The sequence below is a fragment of the Gigantopelta aegis genome, chromosome 10 (genome assembly GCF_016097555.1).
Source record: "Gigantopelta aegis isolate Gae_Host chromosome 10, Gae_host_genome, whole genome shotgun sequence".
In the NCBI taxonomy this organism is placed as follows: domain Eukaryota; kingdom Metazoa; phylum Mollusca; class Gastropoda; order Neomphalida; family Peltospiridae; genus Gigantopelta; species Gigantopelta aegis.
The window spans coordinates 69,731,368-69,756,382 of record NC_054708.1 but is presented as its reverse complement, the minus strand read 5'-3'; the positions used below and the strand labels follow the sequence as shown (position 1 = coordinate 69,756,382).

General features: G+C 37.0%; 1 protein-coding gene across 2 annotated transcripts in view; it reads right to left on the bottom strand.

The window, feature by feature from the left end:
* The window catches only part of LOC121384521 (hemicentin-1-like), a 106,176-nt gene extending 83,480 nt beyond the window's left edge, over positions 1 to 22,696 (bottom strand). The window contains exon 1 of one of the 2 annotated variants that reach the window (XM_041514946.1): positions 22,466 to 22,696. The gene's annotated coding sequence lies outside the window, so the exon portion shown is untranslated. Of the gene's footprint in view, positions 1 to 7,342; positions 7,445 to 22,465 lie in introns of those variants that run through there. The other variant, XM_041514944.1, reaches the window with a different exon arrangement.
* Positions 22,697 to 25,015: the final 2,319 nt, after the last annotated feature.

Here is a 25,015-nt window from a genome sequence, read left to right as displayed (position 1 = left end):
ACATGCCAGCAACCCAGTCCAGGACAGAAGAGGGGAGGGTAAGTTTGAAATGGGCAGAAATTGGAATACCAAGTTAAAAGTTACGTCTAGAACCTAAAACCAAAAGTCATTAATTGCAAATTCTACTCTCGTATAAAATTTAAAACCAAAGAGAAAATATTAATGCTCGGCCAAAACAAATTCAGGTGATTTGAACAGTTTTGATGGGCTGCCAAAGTAAAGTGCGTCGGACAATTTACCCCCAAAAATAAACATGAAATTTTGAAGCAGAGCCAGCATTTTAAAATTGAGTTATATACTCAATACAATTCATTAAGGGACAGTAGACTTTTGGTAATTCTTTGCCAGGTTTTCTGCCCCCAAATTTTTTTGAGGGTCCGTAATAAAAACAAAACAGACCACAAGTGCCCCGACTAGGTGGTTATAGGTTGCAAATGTTTTGTGATTGCTCACTGTATTCCATGCACATTAACAACTCTAAAACAGTAGTTTTCTTACTATTATCTATAAAATCTGTTTTCTAAAATTCTATACATTAAATTCCAAGATTTTAGGGCATGTAATTTAAACCCTCCGTACCCTCTGGCAAAAACCCTTTTTGCTAATGACAGCCATAATGACAGCCATAACTGTTAGTTAACAGTTTTATCTCTAAAAATTCTACAGAAAGTTTGGACGCAAGACATGTCCCTCAACACCAAACTCTGGGGACCTGTCCATGACCTCTGGAAGATGGCAAACTTCATCGCCACATCCAGTTTACTGATATGACAGCCGTAAAAAGATTGAAGCAGAAGAAGTTTTATCTCTTATATGGTATCAATTTATTGTCAAAATGTTGCTTTATGACCATGTACATTATGTGTAACTTATGTGTATCCTGTGTAATTAGCAATAAAATTTGTTATGTTATTTTATTATTTTAGCAAGTTTTGAACACAGAAAGGAAGAAATGTTATATTGAATGAAACACTCATCACATTTTAATTACAGTTATGTGGTGTCTGCTATCCTGTCTGTGGGATGGTGCATATAAAAAATCCCTTGCTGCTAATCGAAAAGAGTAGCCCATGAAGTGGCGACAACGGGTTTCCTCTCTCAATATCTGTGTTGTCCTTAACCATATGTCCGATGCCATATAACTAAATAAAATGTGTTAAGTGCATCCTTAAATAAAACATTTCCCTTCCTAACGGTGTTGTTAAACAAAAGAAACTATTGGCCCTTACTCTGTATGTTAAACAAGTTATGAGCAAACACGTTACGACTGTAACTGTGTACCGTACTGACTCTGTCACTGATTGCTGTACTGTACTCTGTATGTTAAACAAGTTATGAGCAAACACGTTAAGACTGTAACTGTGTACCGTACTGACTTTGTCAGTACGTGCTGTACACTGTATTCTGTACGTTAAACAAGTTATGAGCAAACACGTTAGACCTGTAACTGTGTACCATACTGACACTGCCACTGTGAGCTGTACTCTGTATGTTAAACAAGTTAGGAGCAAACACGTTAAGACTGTAACTGTGTACCATACTGACACTGCCACTGTGAGCTGTACTCTGTATGTTAAACAATTTATGAGCAAACACGTTAGACCTGTAACTGTGTACCATACTGACACTGCCACTGTGAGCTGTACTCTGTATGTTAAACAATTTATGAGCAAACACGTTAAGACTGTAACTGTGTACCATACTGACACTGCCACTGTGAGCTGTACTCTGTATGTTAAACAAGTTATGAGCAAACACGTTAGACCTGTAACTGTGTACCATACTGACACTGCCACTGTGAGCTGTACTCTGTATGTTAAACAAGTTATGAGCAAACACGTTAAGACTGTAACTGTGTACCATACTGACACTGCCACTGTGAGCTGTACTCTGTATGTTAAACAAGTTATGAGCAAACACGTTAAGACTGTAACTGTGTACCATACTGACACTGCCACTGTGAGCTGTACTCTGTATGTTAAACAAGTTATGAGCAAACACGTTAAGACTGTAACTGTGTACCATACTGACACTGCCACTGTGAGCTGTACTCTGTATGTTAAACAAGTTATGAGCAAACACGTTAAGACTGTAACTGTGTACCATATTGACTCTGTCACTGATTTCTGTACACTGTACTCTGTATGTTAAACAAGTTATGAGCAAACATGTTAAGACTGTAACTGTGTACCATTTTGACTCTGCCACTAATTGCTGTACTCTGTATGTTAACTTTATTGAGTATACACACTTTACCATAATAGCAAGACTAGTTGGTGAGAAATCATTACTGTAGGAAGGGAGTGTCTTAATTACCCATATGTGTACGGTAATTCCATCTTACCATACTTCTTAAGTGTTCTACTGGATGAAAATATCTTTATGGTAATTGAATTTAAAACCCAATTTTATTATGCTCAGCCCAAGCAATTAAGAAAATGTCCACAGCAAAAAACAAAGCCCATGCCATTGAAAACAAAACCTGAATATAGTCCAATGCCACAGCCAATTGCAGGGATTGTATATGCTTCAAGTAAAAAAAAAAAAAAGTGTTTATAATTCATATTCACCATATATTTATAAGTTTTTATATCTACATAGTTTGCCACTTGAAGAATATGTGACTTGTTCAGTTTGAAACTGTCAAATTACTAACATATTTACAAGGCTGAGATTTTAAATATTATTTCTTCAGTTAAAATTTTAACTCATAATTTATATTCACCACAAATGTATTACTTTGTAAATCTGTATATGCCACTTAATACTGTCACTTTTTCATTTCACAACTGTTGAAAAAATACCAACACATTAAAAGACAGAACATTTTATTATGTTCAATTTAAAAACAACTTTGGTTAAAATTCATATTCACTATGAATTTGTAAGTTTGTACATCTAGGTATGCCACATGAGCAACATCTGACTTCTTTAATTTAAAAATTCTTGCAAAATACTAACACATTACATTTTTATTATGCTTCAAGTTAAAAACAACTTTGTTCATCATTAATATTCACTATCAATTTGTAAGTTTGTATGTCTAGGTATGCCACTTCAACAACACGTGACTTGTTCAATTTAAAACTGTTGAAAAATACTAACACATACAGAGAAGTAAAAAGCCGCTCGAGCCGCAAACAGGCTGTTCACATAACTGGGAGAGACTTGACACTGTGGTGAGAGCTGCGTTAATGAAGTGAATGCAAACATCACATTTACCTTCTTAATGGTCCTCGAGCTGCTCAACACAAAATCAAGTGTTCAGTTATAAACCCTGGTCACAAGCACGCCATGGCTTCTTTACAGTGCCACAGTTCACAAGGAACCACAAGAAACACATTTAGATAAATATATCATCAGGGGCGGCTGCAGGAGTTTTGTGTCGATTTAATGTGAAAGAAGGAGAACCTGCAGTAACCAGTTGACCAAGATATTACATGTTCCCACAAAAGAAAAATACATTCATTATAGGCATATATATGTTACACAATGGATTTTGTTGCACTTTTTGAGTACAAAAAAAAAGAGAAAGAAATATTTTATTTAAAAATGTACTCAACACATTTTAATTATGGTTATATTGTACCGGACACATGGTAAAGGACGACAGAGATAATTAGAGAGGAAACCCACTGCTGCCACTACATGGGATACTCTTTTTTGTTATAGCAGCACAGAATCTTTTATATGCACCATCTCAGTCAGGACAGCACATACCATGGCTTTTGGTACCCAAAATTGTGGAGCATTGGCTGAAATGAGATATAGATCAACTACACATCAGTGAGGCTTTAAAACTGCACCAACATCAAGGCAATGAACTGCCCAAAATGTGTAGTATGCCCAAAATAATCACTCCTAAATTAAATACAAACATGCTGACCTCAAAATATTTCAGCTCAAACCATTCAAATATTAAGCCTTAATAAATTAAGGTTGAAGTAACTTTGAAGTACATTTCTGAATATCCACAAGTCTTCAGCAGCTGTTAATAACATCATTGCACTAAAAGAACCTCACTGCACTAAAAGAACCTCACTGCACTAAAAGAACCTCACTGCACTCAGAACAGATGACAGAATGAGTGAGGCAAGTACTTATGTCTGAGCTAGGTCCTGCCACTTTCCACCCTCCACCTGTTACCCCTCCAACTTACCACACCCCTTTCCTGGACAGAGGAGCCGGCTTAAACACTCTGACCTAACCTGACCTGCCCCTTTCAAGTTTGCAGTTTGGGGTATGCACCCGCAGGATTCATTAAAGAAAATTAACTGTACAAAGAAGAAGAAGAAGTTTGTTTTGTTTAACGGCACCACTAGAGCACATTGATTTATTAATCATCGACTATTGGATGTCAAACATATGGTAATTTTGACACGCTATATTTTTCCATTAGTAGCAAGGGATCTTTTATATGCACCTTCTTACAGACAGGATAGCACATACCATGGCCTTTGACATGCCAATCGTGGTGCACTGGCTGGAACAAGAAATAGACCAATGGGCCCACCGACAGGGATCGATCCTAGACTGACCGCACATCAGGCGTACATTTTACCATGGGGCTATGTCCCGCCCGTACAAAGAAGAGGTACGTATCCAATGATGTTGGATTATGGATTCTAAATTAACTGTACTCTTTTTTGTATAGGTTTTCTACAAAAGTTGTTGATAGTATAAGTCACCTGGTTAATAGCAAAACAAAACTACTTATTTATTTCAACTTATTTTCATGCTTATATCCAATTAAGGTTCAAGCATGCTGTCCTGGGCACACATCTCAGCTATCTGTTAGTTGGTTAGTGGTTAGTGAGAGAGAAGAGGGTGTAGTGGCCTTACACCTAATCAATGAGCCTTTAAGAACTCGCTACGGGTTGGAGCCGGTATCGGGCTGCGAACCCTGTACCTACCAGCCTACTGTCCAATTGCTTAACCACTGTGCCATTGAGGCTGGTAAACAACAACAACAACAACAACAACAACAACAACAACAACAACAACAACAACAACAACAACAACAACAACAACAACAACAACAACAACAACAACAACAACAACAACAACAACACAACTACAACTACAACTACAACTACAACTACTACTACTACAACTACTCCTCCTCTATAACTTCATTTGCTACAACTTACTGCATTTGAATTATAGCAGTAACAAGCCAGAAGCAGGCAGGCAGATGGTTTGATAGATCCACTGGTGTGTAGTTCAGAAGGCAGGTGAATAGGCAGATGGTTTGATAGATCCACTGGTGGGTGGTTCAGAAGGCAGGTGAATAGGCAGATGGTTTGATAGATCCACTGGTGTGTAGTTCAGAAGGCAGGTGAATAGGCAGATGGTTTGATAGATCCACTGGTGTGTAGTTCAGAAGGCAGGTGAATAGGCAGATGGTTTGATAGATCCACTGGTGTGTAGTTCAGAAGGCAGGTGAATAGGCAAATAGTTTGATAGATCCACTGGTGGGTGGTTCAGAAGGCAGGTGAATAGGCAGATGGTTTGATAGATCCACTGGTGTGTAGTTCAGAAGGCAGGTGAATAGGCAGATGGTTTGATAGATCCACTGGTGTGTGGTTCAGAAGGCAGGTGAATAGGCAGATGGTTTGATAGATCCACTGGTGTGTGGTTCAGAAAACAGGTGAATAGGCAGATGGTTTGATAGATCCACTGGTGTGTGGTTCAGAAGGCAGGTGAATAGACAGATGGTTTGATAGATCCACTGGTGGGTGGTTCAGAAGGCAGGTGAATAGGCAGATGGTTTGATAGATCCACTGGTGGGTGGTTCAGAAGGCAGGTGAATAGGCAGATGGTTTGATAGATCCACTGGTGGGTGGTTCAGAAGGCATATCAATAGGCAAATGGGTGGGAAAGCATGTAGAAGAGATTTTTTAAAACCTACCCAAAAACATTAAAGTGACAGACCACAGTTTTTAAACACTGTCATGTTTTTCATTATTAAAGCCATTTATGATAATTCAAATCAGATATTACTCACATTTTATCGTTTAGAATATCCATTTTCTGTACAGCCAAAGTGTTTATGGTCATCCAGATGTTTGCAACACCACAAAATGTATTTGTCATAATTACAAAAACACAGGTACGTCTGAGAAGTAATGGTTATGGAGACAAGCCCTACAGTCTATTTTCAGGGGATATTTCCCCCATTTCAATGTCACAGACTCTTGTTTCACTCTACTGTAACTTTATCCAGATGTGTTACAGGTTCAAATTAGGGTCTGTGACTTAAGGATTAAATGAAATGATTTAACATCAGGTTTCAGAAGAGATCTTTGTGTGTTATCAATGGACTCTGGCAGGGTTATCAAAAGTAAAATCAGTCCCCTGGGCAGAGAAAAAAACCCCCAGTTTTATGTAATAGGGGAGGGTTTTTCACTTGAGCTACCACTTTTGGCTTCAAGGATTCTTTTCCAAAAGGAACACCATCTCCCACTTCAAACCTGGATCTCAAGGCTACTGCCCTAGGTACCCCATACTCTTGATGCTGCTGTGTTTTGCAATAAGAATTAATGTTTGTTTTACTTCTTAAACACTGTTACTTTATTTAATCCAAATAAGGTTATGCACTAAGGGTAAGTTCCTGTACTTAATTAACATGATAGAATAAGTATTGTTGTGAGGTCAGAGACTATGGCCATGGTGGTCATACCTAAACCTTAGGGCATATGGGCATGCTAAATTTGTTTGGATTTGGATATTGCGGTTATTTGGAAATCTATTCAAACACACTTGAGGCATTTATTTTTAAAGGACAATGCACGAGATGATATGCATTATCAACAATCCACTGAATATCAAATTCACATCGAAGTTGCTTTATCAATACTGAAAACAAGAATTAAATGTTTCACATTTTGGTGTACTGTGATGAACATCCATACATGCAACTATAAACCAGGTTTCATTAACCTAGGACCTTTAGTTAATGAGAAAACACGAAACTTTAATACAAAAGTACTGCTGCCACCATTGGAAAAGTAGTAAAAATTAGACAAAATTACAAAACTGTCGATGACAAATGTTAAACTGCCTGTACAAATTATGAGTTTATATTGAAGCATATCCAATACAAACTAAAATAATGTCACCCATACTAATGATACAACAAAAAATACAAAAATCTTTAATACAATTTGTTGATGAGAAATGTTCAACTGTTTTGACAAACAGAAATTATGAGTTTATTAATACCCATTTTGGCCCTATACAAGGCACAATAATGGCACGCATACTACATGTTCAACTGCATGGACAAACAGAAATTGTTAGTTTATTGATACAAAACCAAATAACTAGGGTAAGTGCTCACCTGTTTAGCTTGGCGAAAGCCAGTGAAATAGTTGTATTCTAACAATTATGTTATAATTACTGTCATCAGCAGCCACTCCTCATCCTGACATAAACGTCAAGCCCTCACCACCCCTAGCAATCTGCACACCATCCAATTACCTCCCTTTGTTGGCAGGCACCCCCCATGAATTGCGCCATCAATGAACAGAGCTATCACAACTGGGCACACACTGGAGGCATAGAGAAGATCCCGGGACACCCAATCACTGAGAAATTTGCAATAAAACGGCCCCAGTCATTGTATCACTGACACCCAGCGAGGCGCACGACACACTTCACCGAGCGCCAAAGAATCAAGTGTAGCGAAAATCATCAACGTGGGATGATGATTAAGCCATGTAGAAAATGGAACATCAAGCTGGCTGCCCACCTAGCATCGACAATACGCACTTTCCGCCACCAGTGAGCACTCTTTTATCCGACCTGCGAAAAAATGCTTCCATTGACGATACTTAAGTAATAAGATGGAGATAAAAATCTGCGTGAGTGGTGTGGACAAAGCAAAGCCAAGTGAATGGAGAAAGAGAGAGAGAGAGAGTCACGGGTAGGGAGGTGGGGATAATTCTCCACCCAATTGAGGTTTTGTGTTCCATGTTTTTCTGCATTTCCCCATCAATGGTGTGGAGTTAGAGTCAAACAGAGTTCCTGCAGAGATTCAGAATTTCACATTTTGCACACTTGGATGATTACATTTTCGTGTCACTTTGAAAAGGAAGATTTGGGATAAACACTATGTTTAACTGATTCATAAGTCAGCAGTAACTCCGAAATTGTCTGACCCCATGTTTTTTAACCACAATGTTTGTTTCCTAACTGGAGGCTTAGAAGTCAAATGTCAGAACCTATTTGAAAAATGTTTAGTTAAATCACATTACTATCAAGTCAAAGTGTTTATGTTTGTGTACTGAACTCTTTAATTTTATTTATTCACTGAAGTCATTCAATACTACTTTGTGAATGAAAACTAAGTCTACAGAAAAGAACTGAATGTTTGTTTAATGATACCACATCACATGGTTTAAATGGTGATTATTAGGTGTCAAACAGATGATATCACATCCCATATACCATATCACATAATTTAATTAGTGATTATTAGGTGTCAAACAGACTGTACCACATCACATGGCTTAATTAGTGATTATTCGGTGTTAAAGAGATGATACCACATCACATGGCTTAATTAGCAATTATTAGGTGTTAAACACATGATACCACATCACATGGCTTAATTAGCGATTATTAGGTGTTAAACAGAGGATACCACATCACATGGCCTAATTAGTGATTATTCGGTGTTAAACAGATGATACCACATCACATGGCTTAATTAGCGATTATTAGGTTTTAAACAGATGATACCACATCACATGGCTTAATTAGTGATTATTAGGTGTTAAACACATGATACCACATCACATGGCTTAATTAGAGATTATTAGGTGTTAAATAGATGATACCACATCACATGGCTTAATTAGCGATTATTAGGTGTTAAACAGAGGATACCACATCACATGGTTTAATGAGTGATTATTAGGTGTGAAACAGAGGATACCACATCACATGGCTTAATTAGTGATTATTAGGTGTTAAACAGATGGTAATACACCACCTGGCTTAATTAGTGATTATTCGGTGTTAAACAGATGATACCACATCACATGGCTTAATTAGCGATTATTAGGTGTTAAACAGATGATACCACATCACATGGCTTAATTAGTGATTATTAGGTGTTAAACAGATGATGCCACATCACATGGCTTAATTAGAGATTATTAGGTGTTAAACAGAGGATATCATATCACATGGCTTAATTAGTGATTATTAGGTGTCAAATATATGATTCTACATCACATGGTTTAATTAGAGATTAAGAGGTGTCAAACAGATGATACCACATCACATGGTATAATTAGCGATTATTAGGTATCAGATGGTAATTGCAACATCTGGAATGGGAACACACGTACATGTATGTCTAACAATTCTTCAGTACATTTTAAACTACAGCTATTTGGTATGTAACATATAAATGCACACAAAAAACCCAGCTATTGGTTGTCAAACAATGGTAATAAATGGTCATTGGTCGATAGTGAGAACCAGAAAAAGCACATTGCACCACATTAGCTACTCCTAGCAATAAAGCAGCATGGGATCTTTTAGATGCACTTTCCCACAGGCAGGACAGTACACAACAGTATGTGGTATGCCAGGCACTGCTAGAGATGGGGGGAAAACCCATGTTCACAGAGGGTAATTGATCCTGCAACCCATCACACCTCAGGTGAATGCTCTGATACTGAGTTACAGCCTAACCTTTGGTCTAGAAAAAAAGAAAAAAAAAAGGAAAAAAGAAAGGAAAAGAAAGAAATGTTTTATTTAACGACGCACTCAACGGTTATATGGCGTCAGACATATGGTTAAGGACCACACAGATTTTGAGAGGAAACCCACTGTCGCCACTACATGGGCTACTCTTCCGATTAGCAGCAAGGGATCTTTTATTTGCGCTTCCCACAGGCAGGATAGCACAAACCATGGCCTTTGTTGAACCAGTTATGGATCACTGGTCGGTGCAAGTGGTTTACACCTACCCATTGAGCCTTGCGGAGCACTCACTCAGGGTTTGGAGTCGGTCTCTGGATTAAAAATCCCATGCCTCGACTGGGATCCGAACCCAGTACCTACCAGCCTGTAGACCGATGGCCTGCCACGACGCCACTGAGGCCGGTGAAAAAAGAAAGGAAAAAAGAAAGAAAGAATAGAAAGAAAAAAAAGAAAGAAATTGATTGTCCTTTTTTCACTGAATGGAATGGATGTGGCAGTTATGCACTAAAGGTAATTTAAAAAAAGAAGAAGTTTGTTTTGTTTAACACCACCACTAGAACACATTGATTTACTAATCATCGGCTGTTGGATGTCAAACATTTGGTTATACTGACATATAGTCTTAGAGAGGAAAACTGCTACACTTTTATAAGACGATCTTAGGGTTATGATTGCTTCATGGAATAGGGCCCTGTCATCACCTAGGAGTTTTTAAATCATTGTCACACATATATGTGTTATTAGTGTGTATTATCAAAAGTAAATATGATGTTCTCACCAGCGGGTCTTATAGAAAAAAATTATTGTGATGAAGGGACAGCAGATCAAGAAACTAATGGCACCAAATATCTTTGTTCTATTCCTTCTAGACTAAGATATATTTAAATATAAGTATGTACAGACAAATTTATATAAGTGAGGTTGATGCAGTAACAGACAAAATAAATTTAATTAATTCAGTTATGTTGTTGAGGAAAATGGACAGAAATTATATTTTATAATCCTGAAGGTAATTAGTGATTATTTCCCAGCATGCCTTGGTAAGGCGATCATGCTGTCTGAATAGCCAATAGACAATACCGATATTACAAGGCTGGCAGTAATGGAGATTTAATACAGCATAAATTGCTTTAACCGAGCAGAAAGAGGCAAAGTTATTATTATTGTCGAGCTAATGGGCAAGTAATGAAACCACCCAGACGTTTAATGGTTTTAATTCTCAACAAGTGTGATTCAAGCAGATAGCCATGATTTAGTAGGATACAAGTAACCTATATTCACTTGAAAACAATAGGAAAACATTCTAGTCAGGGGCGTAGTAGCATGGCATGAACTCAGCAGACCCTCTTGTTTACATTTCCTCTGGACATCTATATGAATAGCCTAATATTATACTGTAAAAATGGATTTACCAGAGCGATGGGGTTCACCACACACACACACACACACACACACACACACACACACACACACACACAGACCTACACTCCTGCTGGTGGACTGGAGGTCCTCAAAGTTTGTTTTATTTAACAACATCACTAGAGCATATTCATTAATTAATCATCGGCTATTAGACGTCAATATTTTTGTAATTTTTACATATAGTCTTAGAGTGCTCTACCCACTACCTTTTTGCATTAGTAGCAAGGGATCTTTTATGTGCACCATCTCACAGACAGAATAGCACATACCACAGCCTTTGATATACCAGTCATGATGCACTGGCTAGAAAGAGAAATAGCCAAATGTACCCACCAATGGGGATTGATCCTAGATCAACTGTGGATCAAACGAGCGCTTTATCACTGGGCTACGGCAGGTTCTCAAGTTGAGGAAATGTTAATGAATATTGTATTAAAGTTGGGTCAAGTCAGTCTGTATTTAGCAGCCATTCTCTGATTGGGCTACGGCAGGTCCTCAAGTTGAGGAAATGTTAATTAATATTGTATTAAAGTTGGGTCACGTCAGTCTGTATTTAGCAGCCATTCTCTGATTGGGCTATGGGAGGTCCTCAAGTTGAGGAAATGTTAATTAATATTGTATTAAAGTTGGGTCACGTCAGTCTGTATTTAGCAGCCATTCTCTGATTGGGCTACGGCAGGTCCTCAAGTTGAGGAAATGTTAATGAATATTGTATTAAAGTTGGGTCAAATCAGTCTGTATTTAGCAGCCATTCTCTGATTGGGCTACGGCAGGTCCTCAAGTTGAGGAAATGTTAATGAATATTGTATTAAAGTTGGGTCAAGTCAGTCTGTATTTAGCAGCCATTCTCTGATTGGGCTACGGCAGGTCCTCAAGTTGAGGAAATGTTAATGAATATTGTATTAAAGTTGGGTCACGTCAGTCTGTATTTAGCAGCCATTCTCTGATTGGGCTACGGCAGGTCCTCAATTTGAGGAAATGTTAATTAATATTGTATTAAAGTTGGGTCAAGTCAGACTGTATTTAGCAGCCATTCTCTGATTGGGCTTTTTCCTATCCCAACCTGTGTCCCATGACTGAAATATCTACGGCTATGGTATGTGCTGTTCTGTCTGTGCAAAAAGTGCATATAAAAGATCCCTTGCTGCTAATGGAAAAATGTAGCAGGTTTCCTGTTAAAGAATGTGTGTGTGTGTGTCTTTTTAAGAAGCTTTTTCACTCAGGTGGCTGCTTAACACAGGATGGAATGTACAGAGATGAAAGAAGGTTATGAAAAAACCCACCAAGAAATTTTAATACTGGTGGTTGGGCATGAAGATTAGCCCTAGAGTTAGGACTGCATAAAGGTCTAAAACAGCAGCTCCCATGTAGAATCCATTTAGAATGTATGCAAAGCACCAACTGAAACCATATCATAAGTCATGGACAGAGAATACTGAACACTTTGGACAAACAGCAGAAAACGTAAAACTATTGCACAGATGATAATAAATCCAGAAAAACTTTCATCTCTGGAATGTACAAATTTAATTCAGTTGGTTTTTTTACTTCTCTTTTGTTTTCTGTAAATTCTTCACAAACAGTACCTTGCTCATCCTTTAAAAATAAAATTGTTTGCTCTAACCTGACTGACAGAGCAAATAAATATTGTTTGAAGATGACCTTATTACAAGGACTGGTCCGAGTTTGCAGCAGTTGGAGGATGCTTCCATCTTTGCTGACTAAAATGACATTATATTCATTAAAACATTTAATTAGAACATTAGTGTCTGTATATGCAATGTGTCTGCAGTTATATGCTAATGGCTGTACCTGTCACTTTTCGTTTTACTTCACAATATTGGGTTTTTTCGTATGAAATTGCATGCACTGCAGGGGCCTAGCTCCCATATATGCAGGTACACAGCTGCGTATCACCTGAGATTTTTGTTTTATTAAAATACATGATGTAAATGTGTGTATGCTCTATGCCAATAGCTTTTTATTCCATCACCGAATACGTCTGCATACCACCTGAAAATCCCACACTAGGCCACTGCATTGGAAGGTAAAATCTGGTTTTGGCTCTTACAAACATTAGGACAACAACAAACATCTTGTTTATTTATACAAAGAGTGATATTCCAAACAGGAAAAATACCTTTAATGTGTAATTTAAGTCATCAAAAATGATCTGTTAGTCGCAAACATGTTACAATGGTAGAAATTTGAGAACATGCAGTCCCTTTAAGTAAAATTAATATAAGCACAACAATCTTCATTGCTGTACCTAGCCTAAAATAAGTAGGAGTGCTGTGCTGCACCGTGTCCGTACAACAGAATCAGAACACACCTGTAGTAATAGATGGCCTTTTCCAGCTAGTGTAAAGGAATACTTCTCAACTCGGAGGGCACTACTGGGTAGGTTGTTATTTGTTCAGGAGGGGGAGCATCTCCCCTCCTGCCCCACTAGATATGGCTATAATCTTTCTAATTCACCCCAAAACTGCATTTTTAAAACACATTTTTCTTGCTATTAAGATTCCTGAAAATATTTGTTATATAGCACTGCTGCATATGTTATTCATGTACAGTACAATTACATTAACCAAATATATAATATGCACAAGTACCAAGTATATAAGCCACAAATAAAAACCCCAAACAGCACAAGACTGAAGAAAATATATTTAAAATGTAACAGCAGACAGTATCTACAGGTTTGAAACAAGTTTGAAAAGTTCAAAATTAAGAGCTTGAACATAGCACTAATAACAAGAATTATGAAAGTACTGCTAAAGCAATGCATGTCACCTACCAAACTCAAATGTTTTTTGTATCTCCTAAATTCAAAGGCCATACTTCTGTTAAACTTAAAAGTGGGTAAATCACCATAAAAGTTAAACTTGATCAGTAACAGTACATGATAAAGGTATATACAAAATGTCAGCTCAATATCTCAAAGGCTCAAATTTTTACATCTCCTAAGATCAAAGGCTGTAATTTGGTAAAAAATTGGTAAATCGCTATGAAAGTCAAACTTGATCTGTAACAGTACATGACAAAGATATACACACAATTTCAGATTAATATCTCAAGGCCTTCTGAAAATAAAGTCTGGAAAACATTCAAATGAATGAGTAACATAAAAGTAGTCAAAAAAACAAACAAAAAACCCCAAACAACACACACTTATACTCATCAAAGAGTGTGTTTGTGAGTATAGTCTTTTATAATATCCATGGCACTCACCTTATAATTTAATTGACACAATGGCCTCCCAACACAATACAGCTTAAATATCTTCAGCAAATAGAGTATCAAAATATCAGATCAAGGGATGGTGCTCCAAAAATCAAGGACCGAATCAAGTTGCAAAGAGAGCCTGAATCAGACTATGCGCAGACACTGAATGGAAACTTGACTTCTCCATGGTAATGAAGCATCTCACTGCCTCATTCAGCAGCAAAAATAGAGAAAAGCTTCAAGCAAAACAATTATTGAACTTTCTGAATATCTTTAGTCGGGACTTACTGGCCCAAGCCAAAACAAGACAGCAAATTAATCTGCTTCCTTCATTTCAGCCATTCATCAAAGCTGTCTGCATTTTAGGACCAACTTAGGCTTAATTATCCTTATCACCGTACCAGGGAAAAGAAATACTGTTTCTTATATATCTCACACCAGATCTAAATCAGTGCACTGGTGACAAAAGAACATGTACAGTAATGCTTAGGGTTATTAGGTTAAAGATTTGCCTAAATCTGTATGAAGAAGGCATTAAAATGAGAGAAAGAGAAAGTGAACGAGAGAGAGAGAGAGAGAGAGAGAGAGAGAGAGAGAGAGAGAGAGAGAGAGAGAGAGAGAGAGAGAGAGAGAGAGAGAGATATATATATATATATAATGTATTGATAACTTCTTTAAGAAAATAACTCATCTGCATGTTTTCTCAATGTAAATGTAATGCATGGCCTTCAATATACATTGAGTACTCATCATTCACATTGTAACAGATAGGGTAACACATACCATAGCCTTTAAAATACATATCATGTAGCATTGCTTATTTTTAATGCACCAGACATGGCAATACATACCATGGTTTTAATATGCCATCATATATCTTTGCTGATTTTAAATTCAAAAGATAAAGTAAAGTTTGTTTTATTTAACGACACCTCTAGAGCACGTTGATTTTTTATCTTATTATCAGCTATTGGACGTCAAACATATGGTCATTCTCACACTGTTTTTTAGAGGAAACCCGCTGTCGCCACATAGGCTACTCTTTTGCGACAGGCAGCAAGGGATCTTTTATTTGCACTTCCCACAGGCAGGAAGCAAAAGATAAGGTTGCACATATAAAGTTGCTTTTATTATACCTATCAAGTAGTATTCCTCAACTTAAATGCAACAGATAGGGTTGTACATACTGTTGATGGACCTATTGAATTATTTCTCATTCCATCCAGTGCACTACAGCTGGTATATCAAAAGCTGTGGTATGTGCTATCCTGCATATAAATGATCTCTTGCTACTAATGGAAAAATGTAGCGGGTTTTCTCTCTAAAACTATATGTCAAAATTACAAAATGTTTGACATCCATTAGCTGATGACTAATAAATCAAGCTCTAGTGGTGTTGTTAAACAAAACAAACTTTACCATGGCTTTTAACATTCTCATCAAGTAGTATTCCTTAACTTCAGCACAACAGATATGGTAACACATACCATCGCTTCTAATACACTCATCAGGTAATACTACTCGGCTTCAGTGCAACAACAATCAGCATTCCAGCTAGGTGTATAGCCATAGGTTATGCCCAATATGTGACAATTGATGCTGCCCAGTATGCAAGTAGCTATGAGAAAAATTCCATGAACCAGTGTGCAGCGGGACATAAATTCAGCTGGTTAACTTCAGATGATCCGAGTGTGGATGAGTATGGAGTTGATGGATTGGGGGATGTCTTAATAAGTCTTGGCAGTAACTGTATCCCACTAATTAGAGCAGTGAAAACAGTAATTGAGGGATATCCTCTGCTGCTAATTACAGACAAGACATGGTGTGGTGAAGAGATGTGGGTGATGCTGCAATAAATCAAGTCTGTTTGGTGACAATGCCAACATGTCTCCAGCTCACGGTGTAAATCAACACACAGCTCAAGTCTTTGTGGTGGATCATCTCTCTATACAAGACAAGAGTCTCTCGTCTCAAAGCTCCATTCAGCTTTATAGTGAGATCGAACAAGGCCTTTCTGAGTCGGTAGACTCAAGACTCTAATAGAGTTTGAGACTTTAAGGCCATGGCAATGCCGTACAAATTGTATGCATGCGATGACCGGCCTCGGTGGCGTCGTGGTTAAGCAATCGAACATAAGGCTGGTAGGTACAGGGTTTGTAGCCTGGTACCGGCTCCCACCAAGAGCGAGTTTTTAATGACTCAGTGGGTAGGTGTAAGGCCACTGCACCCTCTTCTCCCTCACTAACCACTAACAACTAACCCACCGTTCTGGACAGACAGCCCAGATAGCAGAGCGGTATGTACCCAGGACAGTGTGCTTGAACCTTAATTGGATATAAGCATGAAAATAAGTTGAAATAAAATGAAATGCATGTGACGTCATTAGAGATTTGAGTTTAAGACTAAAATTTTATAAACATATGGCCCCAGATTTAATAATTTATTTATTTCAACTTAAGGTTCAAGCCCACTGTCCTAGGCACATATGACTTTGCTATATGGGCTGTCTGTCTAGGACAGTGGATTACCAGCCTCGGCGGTGTCGTGGTTGAGCCATCGGACATACGGCTGATAGGTACTGGGTTCGCAGCCCGGTACCGACTCCCACCAAGAGTGAGTTTTAACGACTCAATGGGTAGGTATAAAACCACTACAACCTCTTTTTTCTCACTAACCACTTAACCATTAACATTAACCAACCACTAACATTAACCCACAGCGTGCTTGAACCTTAATTGGATATAAGCATGAAAATAAGTTGAAATGAAATGAAATGACAGTGGATTAATGGTTAGTTGTTAGTGTGAGAAAGTTGGTATAGTGGCCATATACACCTCCTCACGGAGTTGTTAAGATTTAACACTGACACTTCAAATACATGTTCAAATGCTATTTGAGAGAGAATAAACATTTCATGCCATTGATTCAGTTTTGATTTCTGCTCAAAATCTGTTTGAAGTGAACAATTTTGCATGCCAGAGACCTAATTTACAAAACTCTTGCAACTTTGCGATATTGCAAAGAGGATGCTTTGTTGTCTAGCAAAGCCTAAGAGAGCTTTGTGAATTAGGCCCCTGATCATCAACTGATCAACATGATCAACAATCCATTGCAAAGCAAGTTTATTGGAGCTTAATTAAAGGAGTAAACCTCTCATATTTGAACCACTGATGAGTAATCAGGCCTTAGGATGGGAGTTGGTAATGAGTGGCAAACCCTGTACATACACGTACCAGTCCACAACTGGTGTAACAACGATCCCTTGCTGCTAATCAAAAAGAGTAGCCTATGAAGTGGCGACAGCAGGTTTCTTCTCTCAATATCTGTGTGGTCCTTAACCATATGTCTGATGCCATATAACTGTAAATAAAATGTGTTGAGTGCGTCGTTAAATAAAACATTTCCTTCCTTCTTAAGTCCAATGGCTAAGACATTGCAAAACAGTCCACAGAGGCCAATGATCACTAGTTATTAAAATCATCATCTCTTTATAAAAGACAGTAAAATAAAGTACTGAACATTGAGAACATTGATCTATTAATCATCAGCTATTGGATGTCAAACATTTGGTAATTTTGACATAGTCTTAGAGAGGAAACCAAGTACTTTTTTCCATTAGTAGCAAGGGATCTTTTATATGTACCATCCCAGACAGGATAGCACATACCAGAGCCTTTGATTTAACAGTGGTGGTGCACTGGTTGAAACAAGAAATAGCCAGATGGGCCCACTGATTGAGATCGATCCCAGACTGACCACACACCAAGCAAGTAGTTTACCACCTGCCCTTATAAAAGACAGAATCTCATGTCAAAGTTCCATTCAGTGGGACCAAAGAAGTTTATTTTGTTTAACGACACCACTGGAGCACATTGATTAATTAATTATCAGCTATTGATGTCAAACATTCGGTAATTCTGACAAGTAGTCATCACAGGAAATCCACTACATTTTTCCTAATGCAGCAAGGGATCTTTCATATGCACCATCCCACAGACAGGATAGCACATACCACAGCCTTTGATATACCAGTCATAAACGAGAAATAGCCCAATAGGCCCGCCGACGGGGATCGATCCCAAACTGACCATGCATCAAGTGAGCGCTTTACCACTGGGCTACATCCCACCCTGCTCAGTGGGACCAGACCACACTTGATGGTGAAGAGCTCTATCTCACAGTGAATAAAGCCTCTACTAGGTGTAATGGAATGGTGATGTCTCAGTCTACAGTATATATAGAGAGATTATTATACGAGCTTGTGTGTCGTACTGATTTTACGAAACGAGTGTCAGGATTTTTGTGACACATGAAAACTGACACTGAGTTTTGTAAAATCAGTACGATTCACACACGAGTGTAATAATTTCTTTATTATCCACATTATCCAAAATATTATTTTCATGAATAACAAGCTAGGACCATGTCAAAATGTTTCAAACGTAACTAAAAAGAGATGAAATGACATTTCGATAAGCGTTTAAACCGGGGAAGCTGCATTAATTATGACATCACTTCACAAAATTACGTCATGCATGTGAAATCATTATGACATACATAGGTCATACTGGTTATATTTCTTGAACTATGTGGATAATAAATAAATAAATAAATAAATAAATATATAATATATAATAATATAAATAAATATATAATATATAATAATAATAATAATAATATATAATATACTTGTATAGAAAATGCATATTAAAGCTTCCTTGCTACTACCAATAAGAGTAGCCTATACAATGGCAGCAGGTTTCCTCTTTTACACTAACATTGGTTTATAATAATCACCATCACCACCAAAATCAGCAGTTTAATGGTAGAAGAGTTTTCCTAAGGTGCAGTGTGCTGTAACATTGATCTTTGGACGAATGCAGAAAACTGGATATTAAAATAATCTAAAAATCTTTGTGTGTGATGGCTTGTAACAACTATACTGACGTCCAAAAGAAACTATACTAAGACTCTGAGAGACTACCAAGGAAAAAACAAATCATGTTGCATGTTCAAAAGATATATAATCATGAGAGTGGTGTTTGGGCATGTTGTACATAAAAACTTCATTCCTTAAAGGTAGACTAAACTCCAACAAGAGCCTTGTTTTGGAAAGATGCATACCTGGACCACCAACAAATACTGACACTTTAACAAATGAAAAACGCGTAATTTTAGAATTAACAAAAAACCATGATTATTCCTGCTAACTGGGGGCAGCCACGTCCGGTGGTATATAGCTTGGGGCGAAGTGACGTCAGCTCAGGTCCAACTTCTCTATTATGCACAGTGTAAACAAACGCTCTAATTTATGACAAGGCGCTTCGCTTTCATCAACCTGACTTGTAAAACAACATAAATGACTTGATAGTATAATAAACTATTTAACTAAATATATTTCAATTTGCATCAATGTAACAAAATGGAGTTGTAGTATTTTTTTTTTTTTTTAAATCCAAAGAAACAATGCATATTATTAGGCCTATTGGTAGGATACGTTCGAGCAAAAACGACAACTCACGATACCAAATGATAATTTTCTTTTCTTTGGGACTACGTAATTGGTCAGTTTTGTGATCTTAGATGGGAAAGTCTACTTAATCAAGGCTTTTACAGAATTACTTACAGTAATAAAGCAGGACGGCTGGTAAAGTCCATTACGATTTGAGGTTATCACATAATACCCTGTGATCTTAATAAAAGAGGCACGTCTTTTTAGTGTCTAGACAGTGTCTGGGGACCGTCTAAATATACACCTGCCAATCAAGAACCACAGGTACAGGCCACGGAAAGAAAAGACCAATTAACCAAGAAAACACTCCGACTATTATTTCAGTACGTGGGTTAATTTATATACAAAACATAATGCAGTTATTTCAACACTTTGACAATGGTGGTTTATTTTGTATTGAAAAATAAACCACATATACACAATGCTGTGTTACTGGGATGGATATTATTACAGAACATTGAGATGCATCCGCAAAAATCAGGTATGTTTTGTTTCTTCCGTTCGAAGACTAATTCCTGACGTGACACGTTAAGTATTACATAACCACCAGCTCGCCAGAGGGCGTATTCACTGAGATGGTACAAAATGGCTGCGCCCGTTATATATAATAGCAGTCACATTTAACCGTTTTATTAATTAACTATATGATTATACTTGTTGATATTAAGGAATAATGTGCATTATGTATCGTTGAATATATGCATACCAGTCCAAAAGCCTTACTTTAGCATTCCTTTAAAAGCTGAAACATTTAACCACCATTTCATTTCCATTATATAGGTATTTAAATAAATTTCTCTTGGTATAGTTTCTTTTGGACGTCAGTATAGTTTATAACTCCCTCACTCCCTTTCAATCTGACTGATATATACTGAGTTGTCTTTTAAATATGAACTATTACTAAATTTAATATTTGCTTGCAAAACAGTATAAAAACCGAGAGAAATAATAAAACAAGGAAATGAAACATACTAGTGCTATATTTTGAACCGCTTTGTCTGCCCCCAGCAGACTTGTATGAAACACAATCACATCAAGTTCAGTCAAGCCTGATTCCAATCAGAAAGGGCAGTTAACTGGCCAGAAGAATAATTAAAATATCATTTCATTCTCATTATTCTCAAGATGGCCGAAAACAACAAGTATATTCATTCCAGACATATTAATTCATTTATTCAACCAACCAATCATTTTCTTTCCATTTCCTTCATTTTATTTGCCCAAACTGATCTATTACAATAATGTTTCATACATCTGTTAAACTGCCTAATAATGGCTGCATGTTGAAATAGTCAAATAAATGACATTACATTTTTCTTCCGTTTCTTAAATACATTGTATTTATAATTAATCATAGATACATAATATGATTTTGGGGAGTTAGAAGGAACCGTAACCTTTTCAATTTTAATCTGGAAGAAACTGCTAGAAAGTGAGGAGTAATTCTAAAACTTAATCTCCAAATAAATCTTCAAATAGACTAAAATGCATAAGGCTTCAATAAACATGGATAAATGCTTATGATTTACATTATCACTCCTGAAAGTGAGGAATTCTCAATAGATTGTTAAATGGGCAGACAATCTGGAATTCAATTGCTACTGAATAAAGTAATTCTGATGAAGAGATACACTCCTTCAGATTTTGTTGATAAAGTGATTTAAAACCACTTAACAGAGGACATCTTTAGTGTAAAGTGAGACTGAATAAAGCCAGACACTCTGGTATAAAAAACCCTCCTTACTGATAAGGTGATAATTTAACGAGCTACTCTCGATTCACTAATATCAAAACCTATATTAGCTTGGCCATTTACCTTTCGACTGACCGTTCAAAATTGCGCCAAATTCCCTCAATCAAAATTGCACACCCTTTTTTCTTTGGCATTTAACTGCTCCATTCAAATTCCATAGCACAACCACCACCCCCACCTGCCTGCTACCGATTTGATCAGGCTGCTAGTGCTCCCTTGCACCTGCCAGTGCAGGCGGTCCCTCCTCTCCCCTCCCCCCACCTTTCCTGTCATGGACGGAGGAGCCAGCCAAGGCCGGCTCTTGCACCCATGACAGGCGTGCACTACAACAGCTTGTTCTGAATGTGCATGTAAAACCCTATGACATGACATGACATGATAAGGTGATTAAAAACCAATATAATACATACCACCTCACAAGTGGTATTCAAACTGTGAAGTAAGACTGTTAAATGGTCAGACAATGTGGTATCCAATGACTACTGAAAAAAGTAACACTGATGAAGAGATAGGTTCTCCTTCAGATTTTATTGACAGAGTGATTAAAAAACAGATTATATATATAATACATACTTAACAGGATATTCTTAGTGTGAAGTGAGACTGAATAAAGACAGACACTCTGGTATAAGATACCCTCCTTCAGACCCTAGTGATAAGGTGATTAAAAACTAATATAATACATACCACCTTATAAGTGATATTCAAACTGTTAAGTGAATGACCAGACAATGTGGGTTCCAATAGCTACTGAAAAAAAGTATATTTTATGAAGAGATAGGTCCTCCTTAGACTTTGTTGATAAAGTGATTAAAAACCAGTTTAATACATACCACTTAATAGAAGATATCCTTAGTGTGAAGTGAGACTGTGAATAAGATACCACTCCTTCAGACTTTATTGATAAGGTGATTAAAAACTAATATAAAACATACCACCTCACAGCCAGTATCCTCACTGTAAAGAGAGCCTGTGAAGGGGCCAGACAATTCGGTATCCGATGGCTTCTGAATAACATAGGGAAGTGTGTACAGAGAGAGGCTCATTGTTTGGCTTTTGCATTACGAGATTAGACAAAACAGAGTGGAAATGCTGGTGATGAAGGGAGTAAAGCGTGCCGTAAGCTCTCGTAATAGGAAATCAACAAATGCATTGTGTTAGACCGTGTAAAACCACTTGAGTAATAAAACATAACACTGAAAACCTCTACAGGTAAAGTAATTCACTACACGAGTTACCGAGAACTCGACCAAAAAAAACCCCACACATCTTTTTTCTTTTCCTTTAAGGAAATTAGTATTAGCTTCTGTAGTTTTGTGTTTATTGCAAAACAAATGACTGCCTGAAATGACTCTTCATTTAGTAAACCTAATTACATGGTGGTGTTAACATTCTTAACAGCTACCTCAGGACTGCTGTTAATTAATACTACATAAATACCGCTTTAAAGATTTTGTTTGATGTTTCCTTTAAAAGATCTACTGATATAATGAACTTCAGTTATTTATTCAAAGCAGTAAGTACTAGAAATGATGCAATTAAATTACAGTTACCTCTCTCACTTTCTGCCCAGGGCCTCATTCCATAAAGCGATCTTAGTGCTACGATCACCTTAAGGTAGTTATGCACTTCAGGTGATCTTAGGGCTAAGATTGCTTCGTGGAACGGGGCCCTGAACAAGAGGTGTGGTGATGTCGGAGAGTGGACATGCCTGAACCGTAACTAGATATGAGTGTCTAAAACAATAGCCATCAATCAATCCATGTGTTTCCCAAATCGTGATGACGTCATATTTAGAACAGGCAAAATAATTAGTTTGTAAGCACCAAATCATCCAATAATATTGTACGTAATACCAATGTATGATAATTTCTCAGTCAGAATTTACGATTTTTATTTCTTTGATTACGACTGTCCGTTGGAGTAATAATATTACATTCAGTATAACAATCAATAACATTAAATCTTTTATAATACCTATATTAATTCTGAACATCATTATTAAATATTATATTATTTTGAAGTTTTAAAGCCGCACACCCTAGTTCCATCCAGTGAAAATAAATTATAACACTTAGATCACGTTTTTATCAAATGGAGTGAAAAAGCAGGTTTTATATCGATAAATACCATGGGAATCCCCATGTCCCAATTGCTTGAAATAATTTTGAAAGTTAGTATTCTGATGTCACCGGTAGATGTCGCTCGAAGCAAAACAATGCCTACGTCACGACAAATTTCACAGACTTGGGGTGCGTTCGTTTCACCTCTCCTGGACATGTTCCAACTGTTCTGTCCTGGTTGTATCCCCTCTCCAGATATCATAAGACTTAGCAAAATTATTGGTTTTAAGGGTTTGTAACGTTTTGTATTGAGACACTTACTTGTCTGAACTTTATTGTTACTGAAAATGTTCAAGAACTGTGAAGAAAAATCTCACAAATGAACAACAACAAATCGGATGTTGATTGCGCGAACCGTGCACGAGAAAACAAACCGAACCAAAATGATAACGGTCACGTGATATACCAACGTCTGTGACATTGAAATGCAAATATCCCCTCTAAAAATAGATTGGACCTCGCTTGCTTAACGTTTTTTTCTCGACAACACGTCTTGTGAAAAAAGGCAAAAAATGCATTTCGTGGTTTTACAAACATCAGGATTACCAAAAAGCACTTCAGGTGAATGGAAATGTGTATTCTAAATAATAAAATGTAAGTAAAGTGCAATTTTATTTGTGAAAAATGGGGTTTAATAGCGAAAAACAACGCCGTAATGGTTAACAAATAAACGTAACTAGGGTGTGTCCCTTTAATAAGTTAAATATTGAAAGATAAATACATTACCACTATCAACTTTTGACATGTAAAACACAAACAGTTAACTAATATGCAATATTCATTTCCAATTTTCTGAACTAAATTTGCTCTGTCTTTGTCCATCTCCATATCCCAGTCCTTGTCTTTAAATGACAAATGCTTGTTTCTTGTGGCCATTTGCATTATTTCTCATCAGCTTAAATTGCTGTGAGCTTAGTCTGATCATTTCAAATCCACATTTGATCATATTAAATACCAAAGTTCATGGAACTCTATCTTCTACAACTTAGATTTATTTATTGCAAATTTTAAAATATTTATAAATAAAAGTTGAGCATGGCCCCAAATTATCACTCACCGAGTTGTCTACACTTGTCAAAATGATATGAACCAAAATAGTTTAATTAAGTTATGTTAAAATAACTGTATGACTGTAAACTGACACATTATTGACACAACGGACACCAAATCAATTTCTAGTGCTAGCAAGGGAACAGTAAAAATACAAAGGAGAGCAAAGAAATAAAATATGTGTTTAATGACACCTCAGCATATTTTAAA